The sequence below is a fragment of the Suricata suricatta genome, chromosome 2 (genome assembly GCF_006229205.1).
Source record: "Suricata suricatta isolate VVHF042 chromosome 2, meerkat_22Aug2017_6uvM2_HiC, whole genome shotgun sequence".
NCBI lineage: Eukaryota > Metazoa > Chordata > Mammalia > Carnivora > Herpestidae > Suricata > Suricata suricatta.
The window spans coordinates 157,668,168-157,681,722 of record NC_043701.1 but is presented as its reverse complement, the minus strand read 5'-3'; the positions used below and the strand labels follow the sequence as shown (position 1 = coordinate 157,681,722).

General features: G+C 36.1%; 1 protein-coding gene across 1 annotated transcript in view; it reads left to right on the top strand.

Moving 5' to 3' along the window:
* HPSE2 (heparanase 2 (inactive)) overlaps nucleotides 1-13,555 on the top strand; it is a gene marked incomplete at its 5' end in the record, with an annotated part of 616,756 nt that overhangs the window by 312,120 nt on the left and 291,081 nt on the right. The gene's annotated exons all lie outside the window — the stretch shown is intronic.

Genomic DNA, 13,555 nt, shown 5'->3' with positions numbered 1-13,555 from the left:
TGAAGATTGTCCTAAACTTTAAATATGAGTGTATATCATGGTGCCTGGGTGGCTCAATTGGTTAAGTGACCAACAAACTCTTGATTTCAGCTCAGGTCATGATCTCACAGCTCTTGAGATTAAGCCCTGTGTCAAGCTCTGTGCTAACAGTGCCTGGAGCCTGCTTGGGATTCTCTCTCCTTTTCTCTCTGCTCCCCCCAACTTGTGAGTGCATGTATGCACTCTCTCTTTCTCTTAAAACAAATAAAATTTAAAGTATATATCTTGGGCTGCTTGGGTGGCTCAGTTAGTTGAGCATCCAACTGTTGATTTTGGCTCAGGTCATGATCTCTCGGTTATGGGTTTAAGCCCCACTTTGGGCTCTGTGCTGATGGTGCAGAACCTGCTTGGGATTGTCTTTCTCCCTCTCTCTCTATCTTTCCCCTGCTCTTTCTCTTGCTCTCTTTCTCTATCAAGATAAATAAACTTAGATAAATAAAATTAAAAAAACAATATATATATTTAAAAATTTTTAAATGTTTATTAATTCTTAAGAGAGAGAGAAATACAAAGCATGAGCTGGAGAGGGACAGAGAGGGAGAATCTGAAGCAGGCTCCAGGCTCTGAACTGTCAGCACAGAGCCTGATACAGAGCTCTAACCCATGTACTATGAGATCATGACCTGAGCCAAAGTCAGACACTTAACGGACTGAGCAACATGGGTACCCTTTGTGCACTTTTATAGCAGGATTATTTACAATAACCAAAATATAGGAACTACCCAAGTGCCCATTGATAGATGAATGGAATAAAGAAGTTTGGTGTGTGTGTGTGTGTGTGTGTGTGTGTGTGTGCGCGCGTGTGCATGCGTTGGAATATTACTCAAACCTGAAAAAGAAATGATATCTTGCCATTTGCAACAACATGGATGGACCTAGAGGGTATTAAGTTAAGTGAGATAAATCAGAGAAAGACAAATGCCACATGATTTCACCTATATGCAGAATCTAAAAAACAAAACAAATGAACAAAGAGACAAACTAAAAAACAGACTCTTAAATACAAAGAATGAACTGGTGGTTGCCAGAGGGTAGATGAGTGGGGGGGAAGGATGAAACAGATAAAAGGGGATTAAGAGGCTTTGTAAAATATTTTAAAATGTAATTTGTTCCTTTCTGCTTCTAAAAGATGATCTTAAATGTCACTTTGACATTTTTACTTATTATCACTTCTTCCATCAACAGAAAGTAGTTCCCCCTTTTTTGAACCCAAACTGTACTTTGATTAATGCTTTCCTGGGTCACTTAACTGTATATATTGTATCATTTTATTATAATTATTTACATGTATGTCTTAGGTCTCCTACTTAATTTTAATTTTAAGGGTCTGGAGGACTGGGTTCCAGATCACTTCATCTTTGAATCTATCTCCTAGAACTACATATAGTGTCTTAAATACTGTAGATGTTCTATTACACTTAATGGATGAATGATTAATTTGAATTGGATTACAAAGTTGTTATTTACCTTTTTATAACTCATTAGTTTTCTAATCTCCATCTTATCTTTCAAGAGCAGACTACTGGTGAAGTTTTAGGAGAGATTTTAATCTGTAAAAACCTTAAAACTGATATCAAGTGCAATAGCAGAGTTACGTGTTGAATCACCAGACATCAAAAACATGAAAAAATTATCTTTCTTAACTTCTGCATCCAAATGTTCAGTCTTAATGTTGCATGGCTTTGGTTTTGGCCTTTAATTTATAAGGCTTCTGTCTTTTAATTATGCCTAGATGAATGAAGTGAATGTTCTCTATTTGGCTCATTACCTGCATTAGTAAAGACATGCTATAGTAAAATATGAATCACACATTTTTCACTGGCCTATTTCTAGAACTGATCTATTACAGTTTTATATTAACTCTCTAGATGGCTTATGAATTTTAAATTTTAAGTAGATCATAAATTTCTAAACTTCTCTAGCCAGGTGAAGACTATATATGGGATCTATAGATGTGCCTCTGTGTGTGTTGTCAGGAGAGCTCTGCCTCATAGGAGGTCAGCTGAAAGCTTAGGAAGCCAGTAGCATGGATAAAATAGGGGAATGGGCACTTCCCACATTTGAATACCTTGCACTGTGCCAGGTGCTGTGAGGAGTATAAAAATGAATCAGGCCTGGATCCTTTTCTTAAAGTACTATGAAAATGTAGAAAGATAATTATATTACAAGATAGGCAGAAATAATACAGTACATTCAGTTTTTATGTGTCAGGCTGTATGTAATTATTGTTATATTTTACTGTAGTTAATCTTTACAATGAAAGGGTGTGAGATACACACAATTGTCTCTACAGATAAGAAGACTGAGGCTCAGGGAATAGTCATTTGTCTGTGGTCATTGAACTAGTAAGCTACAGGGCTGGGATTTAAACCTAGGTGTGACTTGAAAGTCAATTACAGCAGGATTTGAACCATAGGTGACAGGAACAAACTACTATGGGACATTAGAGAGAAAAAAATACTCCCAACTTGCAGTTTTAGGGACAGTTTCAACTATTATTGAGAGGAACTTGTCTGAAATAGGTAATATATTTTCCTGATGCCTTTTTAAAAATTATGAAATGGTTCAAACATACAAAATAAGGTAGAGAATAATCACTTAATATCCATGTATCTACTACCCACATTTGTCATATATTAGTATTTTTTTCAAATTTGCTTCAGATCTTGTTTTTCTTTTTTAACAAAACTTTACCTATGCTTCAAGTTTTCTTTATATACTTCCTAGATCCAAATACTTCTTTCCCATGAGGTAAAGGCTATATTGATTTTGGTATTTTTTTTTCTGAATTTTTTCTTTTTTTATTCCTATGCATAGAAAATAAGAAATAGTAGTATTGTCAAGTAGGTAGGATTAAATAGCAGCCTTAATACCTCCCATCATTTTCTGTTACCTGCTCCATTCACTGACATAAATAGACAGTTGCATTTCTCTACCTTAAATAGAGTACAAATGTTCTTGAAGCTCCCATTCTAACCAGCCTACTGCCCCTAAGCCTCTCCCACACAAAAATGCTTGAATCACCACTGACTGAAAATAATGCATTCATTTCTTAATGTTGTTAAGTCTAACTATGAGTATCCACTAATACTGTCTTATACCGTGATGGTATTTTGATGTATTTGGCAAGACTGATAAAGTCCCCAGCTATTCAATCAAATGCTAATGTAGGTGTTGCTGTAAAGGCACTTAGTAGATGTGATTAAGTTGATATTCAGTTGACTTTATTTAAAGGAAATTATCCTAAGATAAAATGGGTGGGCCTGATGCAATCAATTGAAAGGCCTTAAACAGCAGGATTGGGACTTCTGAGAGAAGAAGAAATTCTGCCTATGGACAGCAGCTTTAGTCTGTGCCCAGTAATTACTATGGCCTGGCCTATGCATTTCAGATTTGCTGGTCAGACCCCACAATTGCATAAATCTTATAATAAACCACTTTATCTTCTACTGGTTCTGGTTCTTCTGGTTGAACTCTGAATGATACATATAATATATTGAAAACAATCTCATAGGGTGTCTGTTTTTTGTTTCTTTGCCACTGCCTCCCTTCGTTCCTTACCTCCATAACCCCATCCCTTCCTCCCTGTCTCCTTCCCTCCTTCTCCTCTTAAAAATTTTTTTTATGTTTTATTTATTTTTGAGAGAGAGGAGAGAGATAGCATGAGCAGGGGAGGGTCAGAGAGAGAGGGAGACATAGAATCCGAAGACAGGCTCCAGGCTCTGAGCTGTCAGAATAGAGCCCGATGTGGGGCTTGAACCCATCAACCATGAGATCATGACCTGAGCCAAAGTCAGATGCTTAACTGACTGAGCCACCCTGGTGCCCCCCCTTCTCTTTTTAAATATTAGGTATATTTTTATCATCTAATATTTAAAAATTATTATTTTGAGTTGTTTCTTTGTCTCCCCTCTTATTTATTGTTATCTTCCATTATTTAACAGAGTATTGCACATAATACACAATACACATTTGCCAAATTGAGAGTTATAGTCATCCCTCTCCATTTCTATTTGTCAGTTCTAACATCCTATAAGCTTATAAATCAGACAAGCAAGTATTTAAGAGAAGTGCATGAAGTAACAATAGATAACGTCTAAGTGAGTTTTGGAGGAACAGACTAAATGGCATGGATTTCTATGCATCTGGCTCATTAATCTATAAGTTTTTATCAGAAACCTTTTTAAAATTTGTCAGATCATTATGTAATTGATTTCCTGAGATTCTGCTTTGTGCCAGTCTACTGCAAGATTAAAAGTGGATATAGACCGCAAAAACTTCCAGGTTTTGTGCTAGAGATTTGCATGGGATACTTGAAGGGTCTGAAGGAGGCAGGAGATTGCTTTGTAACTTAGGTTACTGACTAAACATGGGAAATTTTACTTAATTCAAAAGTAGTTTTAGATTCCAAAGAAAGGGTATGAGAACCCATGATCAGAGTTACACACACAAGAACTAGAGAGGCAAAGAGCTAGAATCCCATCTTCTTTCAAATATGGAGTTCAAGATTGGTATTTTCAAGTTGTAACACATCTCTCTATCAGTAGCATAATGGTTAAGCAGACAGGCTCTGCACTCATTTCTGTCCAGGGAAAGGATTGAGTAGCCCAGGAACTTGACCTATCTTATTGATTCTGTGATGAACTCCTTAGAGCATGGGGAGCCTGGGTTACTCAGTCGGGTAAGCATCTGACTTCAGTTCAGGTCATAATCTCATAGTTGGTGAGTTCAAGCTGCACGTAGGTCTCTCTGCTGTCAACACAGGGCCCACTTCGGATCCTTTTTCTACCTCTCTTCTGCCCCTCCCTGACTCTCTTGCGCAAGTTCTATCAATAATAAATAAACATTTAAAGAAAAAATATGAGCTCTTTAGGGTTTGATGAGTTATTATAAGGTGGATACCTTTATAACAACGACCGAGGTCAAGAAGTAAAACATTTTTAGCCCCCTGAATCAGTGTGCCCCACCCCACCTGACTTTCTCCTTCCAACGTCATTACTCTAGGAATCACTGCCTTATATTTCTTTATACTTTTATCGCCCAAGTCTATATCCCAAAACATTATAGTCTTGCCCATTTAAAAAATATTCATGTTTTGAAGTCTCTTTTAATAAGTTCTCCCTTTATCCTTTTCTGTTCCTTATAGTTTTTCTGTGGAAGAATCCAGGGCATTTGACCTGTAGAGTTTCCCACAGCCTGAATTGTGCTCATGGCATACTTATGTTGCAGTTCGACATTTTTCTCTGTCCTCTGTATTTCCTGAAAGTGGACACTGGATCCAGAGTCTTGGTCAGACTCAGGTTCTCAACATTTTAATTTCAGGATTCTTTCATTAAAAAAATTTTTGAAGACCTCCCCAAAAGCTTTTTTTATATAAGTCATATTGATCAATATTTTCCATATTCAAAATTAAAACTGAGAAATTTAAAATATTATGTAATAATTCATTTAGAAAATAACAGTGATAAAACCATTACATGTTAACATAAATAACATTTTTAAATCATAAATGACTGTGTTTTGCAGAATGAAAAAATGTCTTAAGAATGACATTGTTTTACATTTTTTGAAAATCCCTTTAATGTCTGGCTTAATAGAAGACAGCTGGATTATCATATCTGCTTTTGCATGCAATCTGTTGCATTATGTTGTTTTATTTGAAGTGTATGAAGAAAACCTGACCTCACACAGATATGTAGCTGGAAGTGTAAGGGCCTCACAAATCCACTGAAAGTGTCTTTAGACTATACTTTGAGAGTCTCTGGACAAGTCTGTAGGTGGTTTTGAGTTTTTTCATTAAGAGGGACATGATATAGGGCTCCTGGGTGGCTCGTCGGTTGAGTACCAACTTTGGCTCAGGTCATGATCTCACAGTCCATGAGTTTGAGACCCGCATCAGGCTCTGTGCTGACGGCTCAGAGCTTGGAGCCTGCTTCAGATTCTGTGTCTCCCTCTCTCCCTGCTCCTTCCCAACCTGCGCTCTGTCTCTCAAAAATAAATAAACATTAAAAGCATTTTTTTAATTAAAAAAAGAGGGACATGATGTCTGGTTGCCCCTCTTTATGGTGATGGCAGCTATTGATGCTCAGGGACCAAATGGATTAAATCATTGGAGTTGCAAAATGGTGATATTTTATCATTTATTTTTAATTTGTTGGTTTGAATACTGTTAATGTAGGGAAAGTGGGTAAGTGATTCTTGGTTCTCTGTCATCCTCCAAAGGTGACCAGTTGGATTTTAAAAGATCACTATGGATTAATGGACTTAAAGATATTTTGTGTGACATGCCTGGGTGACTCGGTTAAGCATCTGACTCTTCATTTCAGCTCAGGTCATGATCTCACAGTTCTTGGGTTTGAGCCCCATATCAGACTCCATGCCACCAGTGTGGAGCCTGCTTGGGATTCTCTCTCTCTCTCTGTCTCCCTCTGCCCCCTCCTCTACTTGCTCTCTATCTCTCAAAATAAATAAATAAACATTAAACTGTGTGTGTGTGTGTGTGTGTGTGTGTGTGTATACACAAACTCCTGAAATTGCCACCCAAGTCCTAATAGTGAGGAAGCTAAGTCTTGTCCTTTTTTCACAATCAACATCTGTGAGATAAGGGGGACATCTTATAATTTGGGAATATTATTTATTTGGCAATTTTTTTACTTAGCGATACTAAAAGTATCCGTAAAATCTTAGATTTGTGGAAATACTTTCACATGATTCAAATTTATTTCTTGCTTAAAGTTTGATTGAAGCATGTTAATAGCCCTACTTCATCTTATTATACTATCTGATATCATTATATCATCACCTAAGCTTATTGTGCAGGGTTATAAAAAACCTGAGGATTGTACCAGATGCTTTAAAAATCTAAGCCCAAGGCCACCTGGGTGGTGCATTTGGTTAAGCTATGGACTCTTGATTTCTGCTCAAGTCATGATCTCATGGTTTGGGAGTTTGAGCCCTGTGTTGGGCTCCGTGCTGACAGTGCAGAGTCTGTTTGGGATTCTCTCGATCCCCCTCTTTCTGCCCTTCCCTTGCTCATGCACATGCTCTCTCTCTCTCATATAAATACATTTTAAAAAACCAAACAAACAAAAATTAAAGTCTAGGCCCCAAAGCGGAATGTATCACTTTTACTCACATTTCTTATTGGTTGAATTTAATCGAGTGATTGCAAATTAATTGCAAGGGATGCTGGGAAATGTAGTCTTAAGCAATGCCTCTGCCACATTAGGTAACATGCTTAATATCTATTTCTTAGTTTCCTTATCTATAAAATTAGGATAATAACAAGATCTACTTTATAGGGTTATGTTAAGTATTAAGTAAGTTAGTCCACATAAAATATTTCATACAGTACCTGGCATATAATAATTGCTTAAAAAATATTACCTATTAATAACAATATTTTTTCAATAGCAGTGTCTTAAAACAAATGCCTAATATATTCCAGAATTCTGAAGAATGGTTACTCCTTAAAAGGTATTCTTCAGAACATCCAAGAAGCACAGAAGGTTTTGGCAGATATATCCACACTCTAAACCAGTTCTCAAAGCAGCCATCTTTTTAAAAATCACCTTGAATTGTCAGATCAAAGAATAAAGATCCAGGAAGAAAACTTGTTAGTAGTCATGGCTTAGTTAGTAGTCATTAAGCTTCCCTAATGAATTGTCTCCACTTTTGGCTCTCTCTAAGAGCCTCATGAGGTGTTTGGAGAGCTGTCTGCCTCTTGACTATTTGAGTATGCTTTTAAAAGTTTCCAGAAACTGATGTTTGTTGATAAATCAGAATAATCAGAAAGAAGAGTATTAGTGAAACTGTAAAAGTAGGAACAAGATTTTATGCAGTGGTGCCAACTGTCATCCCACTTAGAAACACACATCATAGATTTCAGTGCTTTTCAGACATCTGCTCTCCTAGCCATATAAAACAGTTGTTCTGTCAGCAAAAGTCCTGGCAAAAGAGCTCCATTATTTCAAGAATCACATTCCCAGGCCTGGTGCCTGTATCTCCATAGTTATGGATATAGAGAAGTCCCATAGTATTTTTTTGAAAAATTAGCTCATGATCTGGTACTTGTATACACATTTTCTTAGCCCATGGCTGGAATTCAAGCTTCTTGCTTCATTAGCTAAATGGATAGCCCTGGATCAATGGAATTTGGGCACCTTCTCTATCTCATAATTTGAAAATAGTAGCCACTATCTAAATCCTTTCCCACATGGATCATGACCACAAGTTGTCTCTAATCATCTGGTGCAGATTCTTAGCTACCTCACCTAGATTTTAGAGTCCTCCAAGCTGAATCATTCCTTATGACAATTATCTAAACCCTTAACATTTCAAGATTGAACCCAGATCTTACAGTTTATTTCAAGCTGTTTGTCAGCTTTCACTTGAACCTAGAAACCATTGTTGTCATTTGAACTCTTTACCATCTGACGATTGAAACCAGACTCCAAGCTGGTCTTCCAAGCTTTTTAATGACAAGAGATTGAACCCAGACCTCATTCCTGACATCCAGAACTCTTTACCATTTGAGGATTAAATTCATTCCCAAATATTGTCCAAGCTCCATGCCATTTGGGGACCAAACCTTAGGTCTTAGGACTTTTATCTAAGTACTTTACAGTTTCTGGATTTAACCCGTGCTGCTCATATGTTATCAAAGCATTATATCAATTGGAGATTGACTACACACTACAAGGCGGACAGCCAAGCTCTTTAGCAGTTAGATATTGAACCCAGACCTCACTGAGGATTGTCTTCCAAGTTTTGTGCCAGCTGGATTTCCAGCTCAATCTGTGGCTGCCATCCAATCTCCTTATTGGTGGGGGAGAAACAGAGGTCCCCAAACCACTTTAAGCATTCTATCCCGAGGGATCAAACCCATCTCTGGTCATTATCCAACCTCTTTACCAGCTGTGGATTGGACTCGATTGTCAGAAACCAAGTGGAAAGATTGGTTGAAAGCCTATTTATCTTTTTCAGCTGCTAAAGATCTTGAATGATGGTATTAGTAGCTCTGAGGAACAGTATTTCTCAAAATGTGGTTTTCCACCACCTATATCAGAATCACCTGAGGCTGTTAATTAAAAAGGCAGATTTCTGGGCTATATCCCAGTTCTTCTGGCTCAGAATTCTTCAGCCTGTGACCATGGAATCTGCATTTTTATTAAGCACTCTGGTGATTCCCATGCACACTAAAATTTGAGAACCACTGCCCTTGAGCAAGGTCTCCTTTATCTGTTGAAGAACAATCCCAGATCTCCAGCTGCCATCCAGCTGCTTACCAGCTGGTTCTAAAATTCAGGTTCTTATTAATATACTCTATCAGTACATTACTTTATTAGTTTAGATATATAAGCCAGGTTTTTTTTCCTGTTATTCAGTTATGCTAGTCTATAGGAGGTGACTCATTTCCCTGGGTCCCCTCCTTTAAGGGGAGAGGAGTTAGTTGAATTGTGGTATAGCATAGGCAATTGCCGTGGGGATTTTATTTCCCACTCAACGAGGACCACCTATCTAGTATTTGCCCTGGGGGAAGTAGACCAGCAGCCCTGAATGCATGTTCCTTAGGATGACACCACCCTGCAAATATAGAAAGGCCAGTATGACATCTGTGATGGTAAAACTGACCCTTCTGCAGCTTCTCACCAATAGACAAACCGTTCAAAGTGGCATAGCAGGTGAGACTGTAAACTTCCTACCCACTCTACTTCCTGCTTTCTTGCATACACTCCCCCATATGAAAAATCAGGACATTTAAAAATGTACTGTTTTATAAGGAAATACAGAGGGGTAGAGAATGAAAAACAAACAATCTAGATGTTAACATCTGGAGCAGACCAAATTAAGACATAAGAACTCATTACTGCCACAATTACTTACTAAGTCTGGGAAACTTAAACCTAAATCTGGGTTGAAATTTTTCAAGCATGCCTTAATATAAAAATAACGGGAAAAATCTGCATGGACTATTGTGAATCAAATTGAATTTCATGTCACTATTGAAAATGCATGGCCCTGCTTTCCCATTGATTCTGAGGGGAGAATCATGCTCTCTTGGGCTGAAATGTTTGTGATTGCTTTTAACCAAGGGATGTTAAGTTAAAGAATATTTTAAACCATCAAGTCTTTTTCCCACACCCAAGCTGGCTGTTCATTTTTTTAACTTCTTGGCTAAAGTGAAGCATTATGTTAGAAATTTTGTTAATAAGGCTTGCTTGTATCGACATGAGCATTTTTACTATAAGATCAGATTCAGGACAGTAAGTGTAATTCTTATAAATTCTTTTTCTTCCCAAGAGGTGTAACACCTGAGGCTTAGGGTTCTGCCATGCAACCTCCTGTTTTCAGATGGAAGCCTTTTTGTTTCTGAATCATAGGTGTCTTTTGCCATGAATTAGAGGAAGGCTTGATGCTGAATGAAAGGGAGGAAAGAATGGAGGGAATTCCTACTCTTAAGGAGTATACAGACTCCTAAAGAAGATAGAGGAATCAGCAAACAACTTCAATGCATATTTCTAAGAGCTATAGGGTTAGATATTAAAAGGGTTTTAAGAATAAAAATAGCAATAACTAATGCTGCCTCAAGGATTAACCTGAAAACAAAGCCCATTCATTCATGAAGTGTTTTTGATATTCAAGGCAATTTCCATCATTTAATTTGGTCTTCAAATGTCTGAACTGAATAGCTTAAGGGAATAAAATAGTAGTATGAATATGAGAATGTGACTAAATCTTTCTCCCAGTTTATAGAATCATAAAAGATTAGAAAAGAAGTGGACATCTGAAGTCATCTAAAGACTAACTCCTTCATTTTAAAGAAGGTAAATGAAGTGAAACTTTGTTAATCTAGTTGGTTCTCTATGATGATAAGAGATGTTAGCACACATACAAAATCTTCAAGTACCACATGAAGGAAAAAATGAATATTCTGATTTATTTTTAATAAAATTTTATTGCATAAAAACATACATGCAGAAAAGTACACATGGCATTAGTGAATTGCAAGATGCATTTTGACAGTGAGCACAACTGTTTAATAGCCATCCAGATCCGGAAGCAGAGCATTACTAGTATTGACAAGGTCTTGCCTAGACCACTGTCTTACCTTAATCTTTTTGAAGATAACCACTCTTCTGATTTCAAACACTATAAATTAGTTTTGCCTTGTTTTGAACCTAACATATATGGACACAGAGTATATATTTTTTGTGCTTGGCTTCTTTCAATTGACAATATTTTTGTGAGGTTCATGTTGCATATAACTATAGTTTGTTCATTATTATTGCTATGCAGTATTCTACTATTTCAGTATACCAAGTTTATTTATGTCTATTGTTGATGAACATTTGGATTTTCCCAGTTTGAGGCTATTAATAATAGTACTTCTACACATTTTTGGATTTTTGGTGAACATATGTTTACATTTCTGTTGAATATATGCCTAGGAGTGCAATTGGTAGGTCATAGGACATTAAGCTTTATACATTGTCCAACAGTTTCCCAAAGTGGTTATTCAGTTGACAAACCCATTAGCTATTCCAGTGGTCTGTAGTCTCACCAATACTTGATATCACCAGTCTTTTTCACTTTAGCCATTCTGGAGGTCAAGAGTCTTTTTCATTTTAGCCATTCTGGCAGGTACATGGTGTTACCCCACTGCATTTTCCTCATGACTAATGATATTAAGCACTTTTACAAATGTTTATTAACTATTGGTTACTGTCCTTTATGAAGTGTACTTGTTTCCTATTACCTGTCTTTTTCTTATTGAATAGGTGTTTGGTCTTTATATATTCTGAATACAATCCCTCTGTTCTTTATATATATTACAAATTCCTTCACCTATTTTGTGTTCTGTCCACTGGCTTATAGGTATCTTTTGATGAAAAGAAGTTCTTAATTTTATTGTAGTTATATTTTTAAATATTTTCCCTTTCTGGTAATGCTTTTCTATTCAGGAAATTATTGCCTGTTCCCCTGTAAAGAATATATTCTTCTGTGTTATTGTGTTTAATTGTTTTACCCTTTAAATTTAGACCTATAATTCCATTGAATTGATTATTTTGTATATGAGGTGAGAAAGGGGGGCAGGTTAATTTTTTTCTATTTGCCAAACTGTCTGACCAACCACCATTTTTTAAAAAAAGATCATTCTTCCCCTAGTTGTCTGCAGTGTAACCTTTATCCAAAAGCAATTATCCAGATATAGTTCAGTATACTTCTGGATTCTATTGTGACTCTGCTTATACCAATATCACACACTCTTATTTATTACAGATTTATGAATCCTGATATCTACTAGAATAGATTCTCCAACTTTGTTCTTTTTTGTGGTTGCTTTGGAAATTCGTGGGCTTCACATAACCATATGAATTTTAGCATTAGTTAATCAATTTCTACAAAAAGCCTGCTCATGATTTGACTGAGAAAACATTCAATCTATAAATCAGTTGGGGAGAATTAAGTTTTCCAGCAAATGGACATGTTATCCATTCATTAATTTCTCTTTTATTTTCAGCAATATTTTATAGTTTTCTATGTAGATGTCTTATACATCTTTAAACTTATTCAAAATTATTCAAAGTAATCTAGTTTCATATGCTTATTCTATTTGAAATAGTCTCATGTTTTTCTAATTTTATTTTCTCATTATTTGTTGATGGAATGTAGAACTACAACTGATTTTTATATGTTGATATATATATCTAGTGACTCTGCTCAGTGTACTTATTCATTCTAAAATTTTATCTACAGATTTAAAAAAATTTTTTATATCTGTGCTAATAGAATCTATGAATAATGAAAGTTTTATTACTTAAAGGGAGAAGCTTATTAACTATGTATTTAATAAGTATTGAAAGGAAAAAAAGAAAAGAGAGAAAATCTGAGGTGACTATCACCACCAAAGATGTTCCTAAAACATTGCTTTAAATCTGTGCTGTTGCATACAGTAGCCACTAGCCACATGTGGCTATTGAGTGCTTGAAATGTGGCCAGTATCATATGTCAAAATGATATTTTATATATATTGGGCTAAAGAAAATGTATAATTAAAATGAATTTCATCTGTTTTTTCATTTTTACTTTTTTTAATGGACCTGCCAAAAAATTTTTATTACATGTGTACATTGTATGACATTTATTTTTTCTGGACAATGCTGCTTTAAAGAACACAGACTAGATTAGTATTTATCAAGTAAAGTTCATCAGATTCACCTGGGGTGACTTATTAAAATAGCAGATTGCTCATTACTAGCACTGGAATTTCTGAGGGTGAGCCTCAGCAATCTGTACTTGTTAAGAAATATATATTTTGTAAATGCTTTAAAGTAATCTCTACACTCAACATGGGGCTTGAATCTCAACCCTGAGATCAAGAGTTATATGCTCTACCAACTGAGCCAGCCAAGCACCCCAGAAATCTCTATTTTTAACAGATATTCATAGGTGATACCTGTGCATAGCAAAGTTTGGTAATTCTGGAGAAGTCCTTTATTCCTGCCTTTCTCAT